Genomic DNA, 14,540 nt, shown 5'->3' with positions numbered 1-14,540 from the left:
GGTTGCAACGGTGTAAATGACGAATTCTGCTGAATGCTCTGCGTATGCAGAGGTATTGAAACAGTGGTACTGTAAATAGGTACCTGGCCGCAGCAAACCACATGCGGCCCCGTTGTTCCACCGTCGGTGCCTGCAAAGATGACCCTTGGATCCACTGACGAAAAGTCCAGCCGCGTGGTTGTGACTGGTGAGTTTGCTCTTGGCGGTGTGACCCCGTCTGAATATATCGGCTTGTACCTCTGAAAGGGTTCACCGGATATAGGTGGAGGGTATATCATGTATCCCGCCTGAGTAGCGGCCCCTGTAGTCATAACCGGTGTATGTTGACTACCAGACGGTGCGTTCTGAACATCTGTTTGGGTATGTTCCGATGATTCCTCGGAAGTCATGATACTGTTAAAGAAAAAATTCAAAAATTTTGTAAATAACTAGTCATACAATTCAAAACCTTAAAAGAAAAAGCAATTAAACAGTCTTGAATTAATTCGACTCTCAACGAAAGCACCACTTGATCATGCATATTTTAACCGCGGGGTTTAATATGCCTGCTCAATACATAAGGAGGGGTTTAAGGATCTTAGAACGTGGCTCTCCGGTCCGGCTACCGTGAATAACCCTGGCCGAAATGATGATGTCGGCGGGGTGGCCAAGTGATTAAGTCCACCTCCGATAACGGTCGTCGATCAAGAGGCCCCAAATAAGGTCGTAGGTACTAGCTTACAAAAGACTAACCTGTTAACCTTGAAAAGATGTTGAATGATGTTGTTTTACGTAATGTGTATCGTATGTGATGGTTACGTAATGTGCTGTGTCCGGTAAATGATGATTAGGGTTTGTATTTATAGGCAAACCCTAATTCTAGAACCGTCCCAGATCACGTTAATCTTATCCATAACTGACTACCCCAAATCACGGATATAATTATGGAAAAGATATTTACTTGACAGCTAAGCAACCGCCGTACCGGGAACAAAGGCATTCGCACGCCGCATACCGCACACAAGAACACGCATACGCACAATAGTGATTGTCCGCATACACTTGTGGTGCGCCTGCGGGTGGCGGTATCATTACATGGTGTGAAGGTCCTGATGAAGCGAGAGAAGTATGAGGGTTTATATCGTCTGGTGGCGTGTACAAAATGTACTCGTGTCTTGAAGGTTTAGAAAGCGTGCACGCGGGAAACATTTCGGGAACATGTTGGGACATGTTTGACCAAGGTAGATTTCACGCCTTTAAACGATAGAATTTTTTTTTTTTTTTTTTTTAAATTTGAAGTCTGCCCAGACCCAGTTATTTGTCGCGGCGCGGCTCCTTTTGTCGCGGCGCGACATATAAAGGGATTTTATCCCATGCTTAGCAGTCTTTCTGTTACCAAAATGCGTTCAATGCCGCGGCGCGGCATACTTTGTCGCGGCGCGACGTATAACGGGAGCTGGGACTGATCTGCCACACAATTACAAAACCACAAGTTGACCAATTCATCAACTCAAAACACATTATATCATCATAAAACATGTTTAAACTTGATTAAACCAGTTTCTTACATCATTCAACATTAAGAAACATCTTTTGAGTCAAGAAAACGTGTTTACACATTTCAAATACATCATTTGGTCCCAAAACTTGACGGAAGCATAAAAATCAAATACATAAGACTTGGCGTTGATAAGCGGTACCACTAGAGCTAGATTCAAAATAGAGACTTGCATTACCACTTACTACAATGCCAATGCTCCACTATCCTCAAACGGGTTCCTTACCTTCGCGATGACATTTCGTCCCTATAAAACATAAAACAACACAGGGTAAGCTTTTAAGCTTAGTGAGTTATAGGCAAATAATATAGCATAATACATTGGGCATAACCATCACATTACTTTGTCCTTCAACCAAACGGTTGCTTACTTACTTTCGGATCCGACCCATTACTTACCATAGACATAACTTACTAAGGCCAACATTAGTAATTATGTCTAAGCTAACACAACCATAGACATATACATATGTCTAAGCTACCTTAATCAAATTACAATCATACATATGCACATAGACACCCAAAGTGTCTAAGCTATACCATACCATAGACAAGATTACTAGCAATGTAATAATCTTGCCTAAGCTAAACATCAACCATAGATACAATTATTAGGTGAACCTAATAATTCTATCTAAGCTATTCAACTAGTGCACTTAGTCGTTACTCTCTTGCACGGATGCAATCCGAGAACACTAAGCCACTCTTGACCCGCCCATTTTACCCCCTATAAACTCACCTTGATTAAACGAAATTCCTTGGTTACTTGAAGCTCCTTGGCCTTGATTAGCACCTACACATGAGCCAATCTCATCAATATCATGATTCAACAAAATTACAACTTTCACAAGCTTTCTACACACTCATATACTTACACATTGACTTAACCCCCTAATTACTCCAATATACACATGATCACTTTCATATATATAACATTTAACTTATCTTTTCCAATAAAAACACATTATCATGCCAACATCATCCCTTTGATCACACAATTCTCTAGTTCATCTCTTACATTCATAACATGCAATTCTTTCATATATCTCATTAAACATCAAGTGTGCATAAACTCATTTCAACTACTAGTAACCCTAAATCATCATTTATCCAAATTTCATTACTTACAACAATAATAACAATTCACCTATAAACATTATCCTTCACAATATTAAACTAAATCACATAAACATTTCATTGAGACATTTCATCAAACACTTAGTGTGCATGACTTGATTCTAAGCTAAAACATCACCAAATTCACCATATTCATATCATTCACTCAAAATGCAAGTTCATACATGAACTTACTCCCAAAATCACTAACAAATTCGTTTTAAAACATACAAGTGTGCACATTTTCAACATACAACAACTTCTAAGCTTAAGATTCATCACAAACACCCAATATTAGTGATACTTAGACATAGAAGTTCATACCTTATCTCTAGGGGTTTAAGAACCCTAATTGTGCACAAAGGAGAAGAATTTGGAGAATTAAAGCTTGCTAGAGTGATTAGAGTGCCTTAGATTTCACTAATTTTCAATTGCATGAGTTTAATTCCTTCAATTGAAGCTTCTTCTTCTTCTTCTTCTTCTTCTTGTATATGTCGACACACACACACACACACACAAGAACATACTCTCTGCTCAATTTTTGTAACTAAAACGATTTTCCAGCATTTTTACTTCTTTTATTAATTTAACTTTGCCCAAATTGCACTTTCTACCCTCCCCACCAAAACTATAATGAGGGAGGTCCTTAAATCTAACTTTTCATCTCTAGTCCCTTCCAACTTAACTAACAAACATTAACTATTAACCATTTATTTAATTTAAATCATACCATCCAAATACTTGATAATTAAATTATATAAAATAATACCTTAAATAATTGGGATGTTACAACTCTCCCCCTGGATTGTTCGCGTCCTCGCGAACCATTCTTGATGCAACGATGGATAATACTTCATAAGCCATTCTTCGGGTTCCCACGTACATTCGGAACCCTTTCTAAATTGCCATAACACTTTCAATAACATTACCTACTTATTTCTTAATTGCTTAACCTTTTGATCCAAAACCTTTATTGGCTTTTCCGTATATCTTAACTTATCATCAACCTCAATCTCACTCATAGGAACATAAGTTGATTCTTCCGCTAAACACTTCCTCAATTGTGATACGTGAAACGTGTCGTGAATATTACACAATTCGTCGGGCAAGGCCAAACGATAGGCTACCTTCCCGACTTTTGCCACAATCTCAAATGGTCCCACAAACCTTGGACCCAATTTTCCCCTTTTTCTAAAACGAATAATACCCTTCCATGGGGAAACTTTAAGCATTACCTTATCACCTACTTGAAATTCTATCGGCTTCCTTCTTTTATCCACATAAGACTTTTGTCGATCTTGTGCCGCTTTCATTCTTTCACGAATCTGATCTATCATTTCGGTTGTTTGTTGAACTACTTCCGTGCTTCCTAGCTCCCTTTGACCCACTTCACCCTAACATATTGGGGTTCTACACCTCCTTCCATACAACATCTCATAAGGTGCCATTCCAATGGTAGAATGATAACTATTATTTCACAAAAATTCAACTAATGGTAGGTGAGTATCCCAACTACCACCAAAATCAATGACGCACGCCCTTAACATATCCTCAAGAGTTTGGATAGTTCGCTCACTTTGACCATCCGTTTGTGGGTGAAACGCGGTACTCACATGCAACTTAGTACCCATTTCTTCTTGAAACTTCCTCCAATATCGTGATGTAAATCGGGTGTCACGGTCCAAAACAATGGAAATCGGCACCCCATGCCTTGCAACAACCTCTTTCATATATAATTTAGACATTGCTTCCGACGATGAAGCTTCTCTTATTGCTAAAAATAACGCACTCTTAGTTAATCTATCAACAATAACCCAAATGACATTGTGTTGTCGAGGGGTCTTAGGCAACTTAGTCACTAAATCCATTGTAATGTGTTCCCATTTCCAAACCGGTACTTTTAATGGTTGTAACTTACCGTAAGGCATTTGATGATCGGCTTTCACTTGAAGACAAGTAAGACATTTATGCATGTACTTTACTATATCCCTTTTCATTCCCGGCCACCAATAGTCTTTCCTTAGATCTCTATACATTTTCGTAGCACCGGGGTGAATCGAATACTTAGATTTGTGAGCTAAGTCAAGGAGCTCACCTCTAACACCACTTTGTGAAGGTACCCAAATTCTTCCATATCTAATTCTTAGACCACGAGAATCTATCATAAAATCGTCAACTTGTCCCTTGATCCTTTCTTTCTTCACGTTTTCGGGTTTTAACGCTTCATCTTGTGCTACTCGGATACTATCGAAAATTTGTGGTGATATTACCATGACCAAACTTGTTATCTTAATCGGTTGGTGACTTGACTTCCTACTAAGAGCATCCTCCACCACATTAGCCTTCCCGGGGTGATACAAAATTTCACAATCATAATCTTTCACCAAGTCGAGCCCTCTCCTTTGCCTATCATTTAAATCCCTTTGATCGAATAAATACTTTAAGTTCTTATGATCGGTATAAATAGAGAACTTAACACTGTAGTGACCCGAACTTTTCCATGCTTATATATATATTAAATGAAATTGTTATTTACATGATTAAGTGTTTCCAACATGTTAAGCAATCAAACTTGTTAAGACTTGATTAATTGAAATAGGTTTCATATAGACAATTGACCACCCAAGTTGACCGGTGATTCATGAACGTTAAAACTTGTAAAAACTATACGATGACATATATATGGTTATATATATAGTTAACATGATTTTATTATAAGTATGTATCTCATTAGGTATTTTAACAATGAGTTATATACATAAAAATGAGACTATTAATTTAAGAAACTCGAAAACGATATATATAACGATTATCGTTATAACAACGTCTTACTAGGTACACAACGTCTTACTAGGTACATATGAATCCTATTAAGATATTGATACACTTGGTTAATTATGTTAAATGATAAGTAAATATATTATTAAGTGTATTAACAATGAAATACATATGTAAAAATAAGACTACTAACTTAATGATTTCGAAACGAGACATATATGTAACGATTATCGTTGTAACGACATTTAACTGTATATATATCATACTAAGATATATTATATATCATAATATCATGATAATATAACAATTTAACATCTCATTTGTTATAATAAACAATGGGTTAACAACATTCAACAAGATCGTTAACCTAAAGGTTTCAAAACAACATTTACATGTAACGACTAACGATGACTTAACGACTCAGTTAAAATGTATATACATGTAATGTTTTAATATGTATTCATAAACTTTTGAAAGACTTCAAGACACTTATCAAAATACTTCTACTTAACAAAAATGCTTACAATTACATCCTCGTTCAGTTTCATCAACAATTCTACTCGTATGCACCCGTATTCGTACTCGTACAATACACAGCTTTTAGATGTATGTACTATTGGTATATACACTCCAATGATCAGCTCTTAGCCGCCCATGTGAGTCACCTAACACATGTGGGAACCATCATTTGGCAACTAGCATGAAATATCTCATAAAATTACAAAAATATGAGTAATCATTCATGACTTATTTACATGAAAACAAAATTACATATCCTTTATATCTAATCCATACACCAACTACCAAAAACACCTACAAACACTTTCATTCTTCAATTTTCTTCATCTAATTGATCTCTCTCAAGTTCTATCTTCAAGTTCTAAGTGTTCTTCATAAATTCCAAAAGTTCTAGTTTCATAAAATCAAGAATACTTCCAAGATTGCAAGTTTACTTCCAAGTTTTCTAAATCCATTCCAAGTAATCATCCAAGATCAAGAAACCTTTGTTAATTACAGTAGGTTATCTTTCTAATACAAGGTAATAATCATATTCAAACTTTAATTCAATTTCTATAACTATAACAATCTTATTTCGAGTAGAAATCTTACTTGAAATTGCTTTCGTCTCATGATTCTGCTTCAAGAACTTTCAAGCCATCCAAGGATCCTTTGAAGCTAGATCTATTTTTCACATTTCCAGTAGGTTTATCCAAGGAACTTGAGGTAGTAATGATATTCATAACATCATTCGATTCATACATATAAAGCTATCTTATTCGAAGGTTTAAACTTGTAATCACTAGAACATAGTTTAGTTAATTCTAAACTTGTTCGCAAATAAAAGTTAATCCTTCTAACTTGACTTTTAAAATAAACTAAACACATGTTCTATATCTATATGATATGCTAACTTAATGATTTAAAACCTGGAAACACGAAAAACACCGTAAAACCGGATTTACGCCGTCGTAGTAACACCGCGGGCTGTTTTGGGTTAGTTAATTAAAAACTACGATAAACTTTGATTTAAAAGTTGTTATTCTGGGAAAATGATTTTTATTATGAACATGACACTATATCCAAAAATTATGGTTAAACTCAAAGTTGAAGTATGTTTTCTAAAATGGTCATCTAGACGTCGTTCTTTCGACTGAAATGACTACCTTTACAAAAACAACTTGTAACTTATTTTTCCGACTATAAACCTATACTTTTTCTGTTTAGATTTATAAAATAGAGTTCAATATGAAACCATAGCAATTTGATTCACTCAAAACGGATTTAAAATGAAGAAGTTATGGGTAAAACAAGATTGGATAATTTTTCTCATTTTAGCTACGTGAAAATTGGTAACAAATCTATTCCAACCATAACTTAATCAACTTGTATTGTATATTATGTAATCTTGAGATACCATAGACACATATACAATGTTTCGACCTATCATGTCGACACATCTATATATATTTCGGAACAACCATAGACACTCTATATGTGAATGTTGGAGTTAGCTATACAGGGTTGAGGTTGATTCCAAAATATATATAGTTTGAGTTGTGATCAATACTGAGATACGTATACACTGGGTCGTGGATTGATTCAAGATAATATTTATCGATTTATTTCTGTACATCTAACTGTGGACAACTAGTTGTAGGTTACTAACGAGGACAGCTGACTTAATAAACTTAAAACATCAAAATATATTAAAAGTGTTGTAAATATATTTTGAACATACTTTGATATATATGTATATATTGTTATAGGTTCGTGAATCAACCAGTGGCCAAGTCTTACTTCCCGACGAAGTAAAAATTTGTGAAAGTGAGTTATAGTCCCACTTTTAAAATCTAATATTTTTGGGATGAGAATACATGCAGGTTTTATAAATGATTTACAAAATAGACACAAATACGTGAAACTACATTCTATGGTTGAATTATCGAAATCGAATATGCCCCTTTTTATTAAGTCTGGTAATCTAAGAATTAGGGAACAGACACCCTAATTGACGCGAATCCTAAAGATAGATCTATTGGGCCTAACAAACCCCATCCAAAGTACCGGATGCTTTAGTACTTCGAAATTTATATCATATCCGAAGGGTGTCCCGGAATGATGGGGATATTCTTATATATGCATCTTGTTAATGTCGGTTACCAGGTGTTCACCATATGAATGATTTTTATCTCTATGTATGGGATGTGTATTGAAATATGAAATCTTGTGGTCTATTGTTACGATTTGATATATATAGGTTAAACCTATAACTCACCAACATTTTTTGTTGACGTTTAAAGCATGTTTATTCTCAGGTGAATACTAAGAGCTTCCGCTGTTGCATACTAAAATAAGGACAAGATTTGGAGTCCATGTTTGTATGATATTGTGTAAAAACTGCATTCAAGAAACTGATTTCGATGTAACATATTTGTATTGTAAACCATTATGTAATGGTCGTGTGTAAACAGGATATTTTAGATTATCATTATTTGATAATCTACGTAAAACTTTTTAAACCTTTATTTATGAAATAAAGGTTATGGTTTGTTTTAAATATGAATGCAGTCTTTGAAAAACGTCTCATATAGAGGTCAAAACCTCACAACGAAATCAATTAATATGGAACGTTTTTAATCAATAAGAACGGGACATTTCAGTTGGTATCCGAGCGTTGGTCTTAGAGAACCAGAAAATTTGCATTAGTGTGTCTTATCGAGTTTGTTAGGATGCATTAGTGAGTCTGGACTTCGACCGTGTTTTCTTTAAAAATGATTGCTTAACATTTTTGTTGGAAACTATATATTATTAACATGTATATATTATGTGATATATTAATCTCTTAACATGTTTGATATTGTGTGATAGATGTCTACCTCTAGCACAAATCCCATTGACTCACCTAATAATAACGAAGAGTCGAATATATATTGGACTGATTCACAAGTTCCCGAAGAAGAACCAGAAGAAGAATCAGAACCGGAAGAAGAATCAGAACCGGAAGAGGAGGAACCGGAGGAGGAAATAGAACCGGTGGGGGAAATAATAAAACGGTTAAGTAAAAGAAAATCCTCAACCAACCAACCACGGTTAATTATGGTCAATGGTGTTTTCGCCAAGGAAGCAAAATATTGGGAGGATTACCAATTCTCCGATGAATCGGATTCCGACGAGAATTCCGATGATGTTATAGAAATTACCCCAACTGAATTTAAAAAGGTAAAAGAAAATAATAAGGGAAAGGGCATAAAAATAGGGAAATCTAATTCCAACCCCGATGAACTTTATATGTATCATCAACCCCCAAAGCCCTTAAGTTGTAACAATGACCCGGGAACCTCTAAACCACCAGGTTTTTCTAAACCGTTGTGGAAAATGACAGCTCATATTAGGGGAACATCATATATCCCTAGAAACTTGGCAAAACGAACCAAAATCGAAGAAGAAGAAACGAGCGAGTCGGAATAAGATAGTTGTATTCGTGTGGTGTAATATATGTAATATAGTGTGCTTATGCTTTATGATATATGTAAAAATTGCTTGTATTAATAAGTATTTTTTTTTATGAATCTAACTCTTGTCTATTTTACAGTATAAAAACACAAAATGGATAGACAACCCAATATTTTAAGAGACCTACCCGGAGACATGATTGATGAAATCTTGTCTAGAGTCGGTCAGAATTCTTCGGCACAACTATTTACGGCGAAATCAGTTTGTAAGACATTCGAAGAACGTTCCAAGAATGTCTTGGTTTATAAGAGACTTTCATTTGAAAGATGGGGGATATCACATTGGGAAACCCATAAGTTACGATGTGTTTACTTTGACGCATATATTGCGGGGAACCCAAATGCTATTTTACGCAACGGGTTAAGAAATTATTTTGACTCAATGTATCCGAATATAGGACTTCATGATTTAGAAAAAGCGGCTAACATGTAACATAAAGAAGCATGCTATGCTTACGGGTTAGTAATGTTCGCTTCTCACCAAAGTGAGAAAAAGAACATCGGGCTACAACTATTAAACAAAACATTTCCACAAGTGACGGAGTCGGTAATTGGGGTAAGAAATGAGGTTTTTAGGTTATTACGAGACTGTTGGTCATTACGTAACCCTCGTCTCTTTGACGACGTTACAACACGCTGTCTTATCAACGGCCATAACGGTTATGTTCCACAAGACCAAGGATGGGAAGTAGTCCTAGTAAAACCAGAATGCATGACTTGTTTCTGGACGTATGAATTACGTGTCTTTATTGCCATTGCTGAACGACTTGTGTACTAGCTAGAATTATCTTCACAACTATCTTGTATCAAAGTTATTGGGTGCTATATTTCATGCTTTATGTAAAATAAGCGTATTGTAAGTTTGTAAAATATTGTATAAAAGTTTGAACGTGAAATATTATTATAATCAGTTTTTCATATAGAATTGTAGTAGTTGAATTGTATATTAGCTACTAAGTATGAACTTAACGGGTAGGTACTACCCGAATTTAAACGTATAAAACGCTAATATGAAGAAAAAGCTTTTATAAATGAGTTCATATTATGCTACGAAATACTATTAACTACTCTTAATATTCTGTATGATTAACTTGTTCCATTTGACTATTTTGAAGGAAATGGCACCGACTACTCGACACACCGTGAATATGAATGAAGAGGAATTCCGTACTTTTATAGCTTCAAACATAGCCGCAGTACAGGCTGCGCTACATACCAACAATAACCTTGGATCTAGCAGTACAGGAAATCGTGTAGGATGCACCTACAAAGAATTCACTGCCTGCAAACCTTTGGAATTTGATGGAACCGAAGGACCGATCGGATTGAAACGGTGGACCGAGAAGGTCGAATCGGTGTTTGCCATAAGTAAGTGTACTGAAGAGGACAAAGTGAAGTACGCTACGCATACCTTCATAGGTTCTGCGTTAACATGGTGGAATACCTATCTAGAGCAAGTGGGACAAGATGATGCATACGCACTACCGTGGTCAGCATTCAAGCACTTGATGAACGAGAAGTACCGTCCCAGAACTGAGGTCAATAAGCTCAAGACAGAACTTAGAGGGTTACGAAACCAAGGATTTGATATTACCACATACGAAAGACGATTCACAGAATTGTGCCTATTGTGTCCGGGAGCGTTCGAAGATGAGGAAGAGAAGATCGACGCGTTTGTGAAAGGATTACCGGAAAGAATCCAAGAAGATATAAGTTCACACGAGCCCGCCTCCATACAACAGGCATGTAGAATGGCTCACAAACTAGTGAACCAGATTGAGGAAAGAATTAAAGAACAGACGGCTGAAGAGGCCAATGTGAAGAAAGTCAAAAGAAAGTGGGAGGAAAACGGTGATAAGAATCACCAATACAACAACAACAGCAATTACAATAATAATCGCAACAATTATCCCAACAATCGCAACATCAATCGCAACTACAACAAACGGCCCAACAACAACAACAACAACAACAACAACAACAACAACAACAACAACAATAACAGCAACTACAACAATCATCCCAACAACAATAACAACCGCAACAACAACAACATCAATCAGAAGCAGCTATGCCAAAGGTGTGAAAAGTATCACTCGGGGTTCTGCACCAAATTTTGCAACAAGTGTAAAAGAAATGGTCATAGCACGGTGAAGTGTGAGGTCTACGGACTAGGGGTTAACAGAACGAAAGGAACAAATGGTGTCAGAACGAGTAATGGCGGAGCAAGTAGTGTCGGAGCAAGTTATGCCAATGTAGTTTATTATAAATGTGGAAAACCGGGCCAAATTATTAGAAATTGCCCGAATCAGGAGAACACGAATGGACAAGGCCGCGGAAGAGTTTTCAATATTAATGCGGCAGAGGCACAGGAAGACCCGGAGCTTGTTACAGGTACATTTCTTATTGACAATAAATCTGCTTACGTTTTATTTGATTCGGGTGCGGATAGAAGCTATATGAGTAGAGATTTTTGTGCTAAATTAAGTTGTCCATTGACGCCGTTGGATAGTAAATTTTTACTTGAATTAGCAAACGGTAAATTAATTTCAGCAGATAATATATGTCGGAATCGAGAAATTAAACTGGTTAGCAAAACATTTAAGATTGACTTGATACCAGTAGAGTTAGGGAGTTTTGATGTGATAATCGGTATGGACTGGTTGAAAGAAGTGAAAGCAGAGATCGTTTGTTACATAAATGCAATTCGCATTATACGAGAAAAAGGAAAACCCTTAATGGTGTACGGAGAAAAGGGCAACACGAAGCTACATCTTATTAGTAATTTGAAGGCACAAAAACTAATAAGAAAAGGTTGCTATGCTGTTCTAGCACACGCCGAGAAAGTACAAACTGAAGAGAAGAGCATCAATGATGTTCCCGTCGCAAAAGAATTTCCCGATGTATTTCCGAAAGAATTACCGGGACTACCTCCACATCGATCTGTTGAATTTCAAATAGATCTTGTACCAGGAGCTGCACCAGTAGCTCGTGCTCCTTATAGACTCGCACCCAGCGAGATGAAAGAACTGCAAAGCCAACTGCAAGAACTATTAGAACGTGGTTTCATTCGACCAAGCACATCACCATGGGGAGCTCCTGTTTTGTTTGTTAAGAGGAAGGATGGTACATTTAGGTTGTGTATTTACTACAGAGAGTTGAACAAACTTACCATCAAAAACCGTTATCCACTGCCGAGAATTGATGACTTATTTGATCAACTACAAGGCTCGTCGGTTTATTCGAAGATCGATTTACGTTCTGGATATCATCAAATATGAGTAAATGAGGATGATATTCCAAAAACTGCTTTTAGGACGCGTTATGGTCATTACGAGTTTATGGTTATGCCGTTTGGATTGACTAACGCACCAGCTGTGTTCATGGACCATATGAACCGAGTGTGTGGGCCATATCTTGACAAGTTTGTCATTGTTTTCATCGATGACATACTTATTTACTCAAAGAATGATCAAGAGCACGAAGAACATTTGAGAAAAGTGCTAGAAGTATTGAGGAAAGAAAAACTGTACGCTAAGTTTTCAAAGTGTGCATTTTGGTTGGAAGAAGTTCAATTCCTCGGTCACATAGTGAACAAAGAAGGTATCCAGGTGGACCCGACAAAGATCGTAACTGTTGAAAAGTGGAAAACCCCAAAAACTCCGAAGCATATACGTCAATTTTTAGGATTGGCTGGTTACTACAGAAGATTCATCCAAGATTTCTCCAAAATAGCAAAACCCTTGACTGCATTAACGCATAAAGGGAAGAAATTTGAATGGAAGGATGAACAAGAAAAGGCGTTTCAATTATTGAAGAAAAAGCTAACTACGGCACCTATATTGTCATTGCCTGAAGGAAATGATGATTTTGTGATTTATTGTAACGCATCAAAGCAAGGTCTCGATTGTGTATTAATGCAACGGACGAAGGTGATTGCTTATGCGTCTAGACAATTGAAGATTCACGAGCAAAATTATACGACGCATGATTTGGAATTAGGCGCGGTTGTTTTTGCATTAAAGACTTGGAGGCACTACTTATATGGGGTCAAAAGTATTATATATACCCGGCGTTGTAAACGGCGTCCGTTGTGTCCGTTGCGACGCCCGTTGCGGCATTTTGGTGACTAAACTGTTTCGACCCCGTCTCGTTTTCTTATAAGCCAGTCAACAGTCAAAAGTCAGGTCAAATGCAGGAAAAATTGGGTCAACACCGGTCAAAAGTCATAAATTCTGTTAAAATCGGTCATAAGTCGGTCAAATCAATCAAAATTGACTTAGTTTAGTATTCCATTTTGTATTATATTAGCGCTAATAGTAATTATAGGTACAAACTTGTCAAAATTGTGTAAATATATATATTATACATATAAAAGTCAACATTAGTTAACATCCGTTTCGACCCCGTCTCGGCCCCGTTTTTTTCGTTGCGACGTTTTGAGGTCGATACCGTTTCGGCCCCGTCTCACGTCTTTTTCAACCTTGTATATACCGACCACAAAAGTCTTCAACACATATTTAATCAGAAACAACTGAATATGAGACAGCGTAGGTGGATTGAATTGTTGAATGATTACGACTTTGAGATTCGTTACCACCCGGGGAAGGCAAATGTGGTAGCCGACGCCTTGAGCAGAAAGGACAGAGAACCCATTCGAGTAAAATCTATGAATATAATGATTCACACTAACCTTACTGCTCAAATAAAGGAGGCGCAACAAGGAGTTTTAAAAGAGGGAAATTTAAAGGATGAAATACCCAAAGGATCGAAGAAGCATATTAATATTCGGGAAGATGGAACCCGGTATAGGGCTGAAAGAATTTGGGTACCAAAATTTGGAGATATGAGAGAAATGGTACTTAGAGAAGCTCATAAAACCAGATACTCAATACATTCTGGAACGGGGAAGATGTACAAGGATCTTAAGAAACATTTTTGGTGGCCAGGTATGAAAGCCGATATTGCTAAATATGTAGGAGAATGTTTGACGTGTTCTAAGGTCAAAGTTGAACATCAGAAACCATCAGGTCTACTACAACAACCTGAAATCCCGGAATAGAAATGGGAAAACATTACCATGGATTTCATTACTA

The sequence above is a fragment of the Rutidosis leptorrhynchoides genome, chromosome 6, assembly GCF_046630445.1.
Source record: "Rutidosis leptorrhynchoides isolate AG116_Rl617_1_P2 chromosome 6, CSIRO_AGI_Rlap_v1, whole genome shotgun sequence".
Classification (NCBI taxonomy): domain Eukaryota; kingdom Viridiplantae; phylum Streptophyta; class Magnoliopsida; order Asterales; family Asteraceae; genus Rutidosis; species Rutidosis leptorrhynchoides.
This window is presented reverse-complemented; position numbering follows the sequence as displayed.